Raw genomic sequence first — 7,989 nt, forward strand, 5'->3', positions numbered from 1 at the left:
CCTTCTTGTTGTCTTGTTATACCCCTGTCCCGCCCATGTGACTGGTGAATAAATTGCTCTAGTAATTAATTCTAGGCAACTGTTTTCATGAGAATAACATGAAATAATTTTTCCAGTGTCCTAGCACAGATCTCTTATTCCAACACTAGGGGATTGAGAGAAGATAATGAGTTCTGGGTCAGTCTGGCTGTATTGCAAGCCCCTATCTTCAAATAAAACACCACTCAATTCTAATTGTGAAAACACAGTTAAAATTCAAAGAACATATTTTGTATTCCAGAAGGCGTTCATTCTCTCGCTGTTTAACTGTCCGGTAGCAGAGACTGTTGATTTTCCCCTTGTAGTTTCTGCTCTTATTTCTTATGTATTGCTCCAACAGTCTGTGTTACTGAAAACAATATATTAGTAGAATTACATGTTGACATCATTTAGTATATCTCTCCCGATTTTCTTAAAAGGCAGGTCCTGTACTACAATTCTTAACAAGAATCTGAATGTGAAAACTGAATGCTCCACCAGGATGTAATCAATACCCCATACCGTAACAGCTTGCTTTGGAGTAGACAGACTGTTAGTCTTTTAATCCAAGTGGGTTCGGTTTTAAGGACCCAGAGCTCTGTGCATGCTGGATCTTGTAGTCCCGAGACCGCAGACGCTCACGGTGCGTGGCGGGTAGTAGCTGAAGTCCAGTAGTTACAGTTACGAGGGACAGCTGTAAATCTAACATGGGCCTGCCGCTCACAAATGCACCGCTCTAGGCTCTGAGCTTGCAGCCCCGGAGCTTAGGGTCTCGGACAGGGCTTCCTGCAGGACCGCGGCCTGCGGAGGCTTCGGTGTGCTGTGCTACGGTGGCCGCGCAGGGCCGCGGGCCGACGTCCAGCGGTGCGTACGCGCTGTTCCGAGCCGCTGCTGGAGCCGACGCGCGTCTAGTGTGGGGACTCCTGCGCGGCTGGACAGTTATCCAGTCCCGTGTCGCCGAGGGGTCGGCTCGAGGCTGGCGGAGTGGCGAAGGTTGGAGCTTGGTGTTTGTAGTCTACGAATGGCGGGTTCTGGGGGCGGCCCTGCCCTTGGTGCAGACCCGTGGCCAACCGTCTGGGTTCCTGGAGGGTTTTGGAGCCTCTCTGGATTCTGCTTCCTCCTGAGGGTTATCTTCTGACTCCTCCTCGCCCTTTGAACTGTAAGCCTTCCAGTGGCCGGCTGTTCTATCCTTCTTGACCAGGAGAGGTTTTCTCCCTAGCCGCCGTATCCCATTGACTCTTCCTTGTTTCTCTTCATTTAAAACAACAACAAAAAAAGTGTACGTGTGGGAAATGTTAGATCTCAATCTGTCCGTCTGTAGCCCCGTTGCCCCTTTCGTTGTTTGAAACCGCAATCTGTAGCATTATATACCCTGGCTGTGCTAATAATGCTGACTTCATAGACCGGCTTTTGCTCATTCTCACATGCCCACCCACATCTGAGGGTTATTGAAGTTGGAAACTCAGAATACAATCTTCCGTGCGATGACCCGACATCACTGGGGTCAGCTCAGCATAACTCTGAGTTTATATTTCTCAGGGTTTTTGTCTTATATTTTTGGTTTTTTTATTGATTACTTTTCCACATGGGGTTCATTGCGACCTCGGGGCTAAGACTGTATTGTTTTATAGCTTTTTAATATTTGAATTACTTAGGTGAAGATTTCCTTCTGTTTGTTTACCTTTTCTGACCTTGCATTCCCTTGGGAGTTTGGAATTGATTTTGTGTCAGCTGAGAGCAGATAGACACAAAGGAGGGATCTTCCCTGCCTGCTGCTTGTGGCTTTTAATTAGATTATGAGTCTTTGGAAGTGTCCGGAGGGATTGGAAAGGCTTTGAAATGTATTTTCGGAGTTTCAAATGATAAAGCTTTTATTTTTCCAGCTAGGGAAGAGTCCTAATTAGTCTAGTGTCTGAAGCTAATTGACTGGTTCACCTGCCATAAGAATTTGAGAACTGAAGTTAAAAACTGGGCAATGTGAGGGATTGTATACATTAGTAAAATGAGTTTAGAGGCCCCTTAGTTGATGCTTTTTCTATAAAAGGGGATGCACATATATTTTTAAAAGAATATTTTGTTATGTGGGTGTTTTTCTACACATATGTCTGTTCATCACGGGTATGCCGGCTGCCTGCTTAAGTCAGAAGAGGGTATCAGATCTCTAGGAACTGGAATTGCTGGTGATTACGAGCTACCGTGGGTGCTGGGAATCGAACCCAGGTCATCCACAAGAATAGCCAGTGCTGGTGACTGCTGAGCTAACTCTTTAGCCTGGATACAAATATATTGAAAACTGTTTTGTGAAACTCTTTTTTGAAGCTTTGTTCTTAGTAGTCTAATAGCATTGGTTAATGCTTTTGTATTGCTATTTGCTAATGTTATACACAGAGATATTTCTTGTCTTATTTTCTGGGAACCCTGTAATTTAAGTGACTTTCCCAGCTGCCCTTTTAATTATTGTGCTGCAGTGTTTCTAATACTGCTTTGTTTTGTTGTGTTGTGTTTTGTTTTGTTTTAAAACAGTCTAACCACACAACCTGGGCTAACTCCAACTCTTTCTTCCCACCTCGGTGTCCAGAGTGCTGGGTTTATGGGCCTGTGTCCTCGTCCTCGTCCTCCTCCTCGTCCTCCTTCTTCATCTTCTTTTTTATTACATATTTTCCTCATTTACATTTCAAATGCTATCCCAAAAGTCCCCCACACCCTCCCCCCCACTCCCCTACCCACCCACTCCCACTTTTTGGCCCTGGTGTTCCCCTGTACTGAGGCAGATAAAGTTTGCAAGTCCAATGGGCCTCTCTTTCCAGTGATGGCCGACTAGGCCATCTTCTAATACATATGCAGCTAGAATCAAGAGCTCCAGGGTACTGGTTATTTCATAATGTTGTTCCACCTATAGGGTTGCAGATCCCGTTAGCTCCTTGGGTATTTTCTCTAGCTCCTCCATTGGGAGCCCTGTGATCCATCCAATAGCTGACTGTGAGCATCCACTTCTGTGTTTGCTAGGCCCCGGCATAGTCTCACAAGAGACAGCTAGCTATATCAGCGTCCTATCAGCACAATCTTGCTAGTGTATGCAATGGTGTCAGCGTTTGGAGGCTGATTATGGGATGGATCCCTGGATATGGCAGTCTCTAGATGGTCCATCCTTTTGTCTCAGCTCCAAACTTTGTCTCTGTAACACCTTCCATGGGTGTTTTGTTCCCAATTCTAAGAAGGGGCACAGTGTCCACACTTTGGTCTTTGTTCTTCTTGAGTTTCATGTGTTTTGCAAATTGTAACTTATATCTTGGGTATCCTAAGTTTCTGGGCTAATAGCCACTTATCAGTGAGTACATATCATTTGAGTTCTTTTGTGATTAGGTTACCTCACTCAGGATAATGCCCTCCAGGTCCAACCATTTGCCTAGGAATTTCATAAATTCATTCTTTTTAATAGCTGACTAGTACTCCATTGTGTAAATGTACCACATTTTTTGTATCCATTCCTCTGTTGAGGGGCATCTGGGTTCTTTCCAGCTTCTGGCTATTATAAATAAGGCTGCTATGAACATAGTGGAGCATGTGTCCTTCTTACCTGTTGGGACATCTTCTGGATATATGCCCAGGAGAGGTATCGCGGGATCCTCCGGTAGTACCATATCCAATTTTCTGAGAAACCGCCAGACTGATTTCCAGAGTGGTTGTACAANCTTGCAATCCCACCAACAATGGAGGAGTGTTCCTCTTTCTCCACATCCTCGCCAGCATCTGCTGTCACCTGAATTTTTGATCTTAGCCATTCTGACTGGTGTGAGGTGGAAACTCAGGGTTGTTTTGATTTGCATTTCCCTGATGATTAAGGATGATGAACATTTTTCAGGTGTTTCTCAGCCATTCGGTATTCCTCAGGTGAGAATTCTTTGTTTAGCTCTGAGCCCCATTTTTTAATGGGGTTATTTGATTTTATGGAGTCCACCTTCTTGAGTTCTTTATATATATTGGATATTAGTTCTCTATCTGATTTGGGATAGGTAAAGATCCTTTCCCAATCTGTTGGTGGCCTTTTTGTCTTATTGACGGTGTCTTTCGCCTTACAGAAGCTTTGCAGTTTCATGAGGTACTGTGTCATTCTTCTTTAAGAGATACAGTCTATAACTATCAATAAAATTAAAAGATATGCTTCTGAGTTGGGATTATTTCTAATCAATCTGAAATACATTGTTATGTTTGCTATTATAAACATATGATATTTTAGAATTGGTGGGTGCCTGTAATTCCAGCTCTCAGGAGGCTGATGCAGGAGGAGTTCCATGAGTTTGAGGCCAGGCTGGGGTACACAGTTTGTTCTAGGTCAGCTTGGGCCATAGAGTGAAACTCTGTCTCCAAACATAAGAAAACAAGTAAACCCTAAACCACCAACCAACCAACCAAACAAACAAACAAACAAAATGACCTCCAGGAACAAACAAAACCCAACATATTCACTTTCAGAATTCATTCATGAAATTCTTTACTGGAAAAAAAGGTAAGAAGCTAGCTACATAACTACATAATTTTTAAATATACTTTCCTGAGAGTTTTGAGTTTCAAGTTGACTTTTTTCCTGAGAATTTTAGTCACTTACTAGGCAGTTTTTGAATTCTTACTATTTAATGAAATGATGACATTCACTGAGACCACCTTGCCTCCATAGCTCATCTTTGTACTATATAATTTCAAAGCATCATCTCCTCATTATATGAACTCAGTAAGCTATTATTGATGTTTTGAAACTAACTTATTTTCTTTCTTTCTTTCTTTCTTTCTTTCTTTCTTTCTTTCTTTCTTTCTTTCTTTCTTTCATATGTGAGTACACTGTCCCTGTCTTCAGACACCAGAAGAGGGCGTCAGATCTCATTACAGATGGTTGTAAACCACCATGTGGTTGCTGGGAATTAAACTCAGGAACCCTGGAAGAGCAGTCAGTGCTCTTAGTCACTGAGCCATCTCTCCAGCCCCAAGTCCAGGTCTTTTTGATGCTTCTCCATGCATGAAAGCTGCAAAGATTTGTTCTTTATCTTGGGATGCATAGAGAGCATCAGCTCAGCAAATATGGGTGCTAAGGGGCCATTTTATATCTATCCATTTCTATCTATCTTTCTGTTTGTATATCCATCTATTTTATAGCTATCCTTCCATCCCTAACATCTATGTATCCTTCTATCTATGTGTCTATCATCTATCTATCATCTACCATCTTGTGATGAGACTTCATCTATATCTTAAGTAATGGGCAGAGATTGCTTTAAGTAAAAGTTACGAGGAAAGAACTGCAGGTGGAAGGAAGCATTAAGTGAACAGATCCCTAAAGCTGAACTGCAGAGGCTAGAGACCGGAAAGACACCAGTGGGCTGCTTCATGTCGCCAGCTGCCATGCACTTAGCAGGTACACAATGCCTGCACTGATGAAGCAGTGGCAAGGGCTCAGATGTGAAGTGCTTGAGGTGCATAGCCTAAGTGACTACACTGAGAATGGAAGGAATCTGAGAGCCGTTGGGGAGAGGACCTGTGTACCATGCATTTGCTGTTGAGTTGTGTGGGGTTGGGCTAGCAGCCTAGAGACCAGGATGGCTGGTTGTCAGGTTTGAAGAAGTAGACCAGGTAAGTGACTTGCTTGTAGACTAACCTGTTTTTAATCAAATCATAGGACTTAACATAATTTTCAAAATTTACTATTTTATGAGTTACCGTCAATTAAACAGGCTACGATTGTCAACTATATGACATGTTTTAGTTTCAGAGTTAAGTTGCAAAACTTTGTTACCAGAATTTATGTCATTAGGAATTCCTTATATTGGAAACGCCTTATAAACATTTTGTTTTTAGGACTATTTATGAATCCATTTGTAGTCTTTATCTCACATATAACTTTTATTTATTAACTAGGCATTCTTCTAGGTCACGGTGTAGTGAGCATCCTAGTTAGGGTTTCTATTGCTGTGATAAAACACCATGACCGAAGCAAGCTGGAGAGGAAAGGGCTTATTTAACTTATACTTCTACATTGTTGCCCATCATTAACAGAACCTGGAGGCAGGAACTGATGCAGAGGCCATGAAGGAGTGCTGCTTTCTGCGATGCTCATCATGCCTTAGTCAGTCTACTTCCTTGTAGAACCAAGGACCACTAACCTAGGGATGGTGCCACCCACAGTGGGCTTGGGCCTTCCCCATCAGTCACTATTTAAGAAAATGCTCTTTAGCTGGATCTTTTTTTTTTAGATTTATTTATTCATTATATGTAAGTACACTGTAGCTGTCTTCAGACATACCAGAAGAGGGAGTCAGATCTTGTTATGGATGGTTGTGAGCCACCATGTGGTTGCTGGGATTTGAACTAAGGACCTTTGGAAGAGCAGTCGGGTGCTCTTACCTGCTGAGCCATCTCACAAGCCCCTTTAGCTGGATCTTATAAAGGCATCTTCTCAATTGAGGTTCCCACCTTTCAGATAACTAGCTTGTGTCAAGTTGACATAAAACTAGCCAGCACAGCGAGTAAACTAGTCATAATCAAATTGTCTGTGTAATACAGAAGGCAGGCATAGACCAGATAGTCAAATTTGAAGTTACAGCTATGTCAAATGCTCTATGAAAGGACTTGACGCTCTTTATTCTGAGGTAATTTAGCGGGGAAGACTGAAGATGGGAGAGCCCAGTAAGGAGAGAGTCAGAATAGGCTACTTGTGGGATGAGACTATCATCTGGAGAAGGGCAGTCAAGGCAGAAGCCAATGGATGTGAAGGGTGAGGGAGATGATGTCACTGACTACCCCTAGGCAGTTAGTTCTGAGACTAAGGTCTTGTGACAATGGATGGTGGTGAATTCCTTAAGATAGAGATCAGTGAAAGGTCAGGCTTCTAGGCATACACATTTATTGTTAGTATTTTTATTGTGGTGCAGTGATGTTATAGGTTCTTTTTTTAGTTAAATTTTTTCTTGAGTGTCATTGCTTGTGGTGTTTGTGTGTGTGTCTGTGTATGTAAGAGCTTGTCTCATTATCTCACTCTATAGCCAGGCCTGGAACTTATTGTGTAAACCAGAATGGCCTCAAGCCCTTAGAGATCGGCCTGCCACTGCCTCCTGAGTTTAGTGTATTTGAATAATGGAAAATCACTCAGATTCTTTTGGTATCTTTGATCTTTGAATGCAGAAGGTTAGGGCTATAGGTGAAAGCTTCTGGAAAGACATTGGTATCTGTTTTGAATTTGCATGTGATGTATTAAAACCATTTACAATAGTGTAAGTGAGTTTGAATGTAAGCCCCACCCCCACCCCCAAGGCTCCTAGGGAGTGGCTCATTTGAAAAGTTCAGGACACCTGGCTGGGTTAAAGTAGTTGTGGCCTTGTAAGAGGAAATGCGTTGTTAGAGATTTCAGATGCTTAAGCTTGGCCTGGCCTGGTGTTTCTTTCTCTCTCTCTCTCTGCCTTTGGGTCCATATGTAGAACTCACCTACCTCTCCAGCACCATGTCTGTCTGTGTGTCCCCATGCTTCCCAACATGACAATAATGGACCAAACCTCTAAAAACATAAGTCATCCCCAAGGAAATATTTTTTTAAAGATTTATTTATTATATATAAGTACACTGTAGCTGTCTTCTTCAGTCACACCAGAAGAGGGCATCAGATCTCATTACAGATGGTTGTGAACCACCATGTGGTTGCTGGGATTTGAACTCAGGACCTTGGGAAGAGCAGTCAGTGCTCTTAACTGCTGAGCCATCTCTCCAGCACCTCCCCCCCCCCCAAAGAAATATTTTTGTTTATGAAAATTGCTGTGGTCATGGTGTCTCTTCACAAACTTAGGATACCCAAGATATAAGATACAATTTGTTAACCGCATGAAACTCAAGAAGAAGGAAGACCAAAGTGTGGACACTGTGCCCCTTCTTAGAATTGGGAACAAAACACCCATGGAAAGAGTTACAGAGATAAAGTTTGGAGCTGTGACG

At 42.6% G+C, this 7,989-nt stretch overlaps 1 protein-coding gene across 3 annotated transcripts in view; it reads left to right on the plus strand.

Moving 5' to 3' along the window:
- Nucleotides 1–653: 653 nt before the first annotated feature.
- Nucleotides 654–7,989, plus strand: part of Atg4c (autophagy related 4C cysteine peptidase) — a 60,920-nt gene continuing 53,584 nt past the window's right edge. For 2 of the 3 annotated variants that reach the window (XM_021160046.2, XM_029476340.1), the window contains exon 1: nt 654–1,177. The gene's annotated coding sequence lies outside the window, so the exon portion shown is untranslated. The remainder of the gene's footprint in view (nt 1,178–7,989) is intronic. The other variant, XM_021160047.2, reaches the window with a different exon arrangement.

The sequence above is a fragment of the Mus caroli genome, chromosome 4, assembly GCF_900094665.2.
Source record: "Mus caroli chromosome 4, CAROLI_EIJ_v1.1, whole genome shotgun sequence".
NCBI lineage: Eukaryota > Metazoa > Chordata > Mammalia > Rodentia > Muridae > Mus > Mus caroli.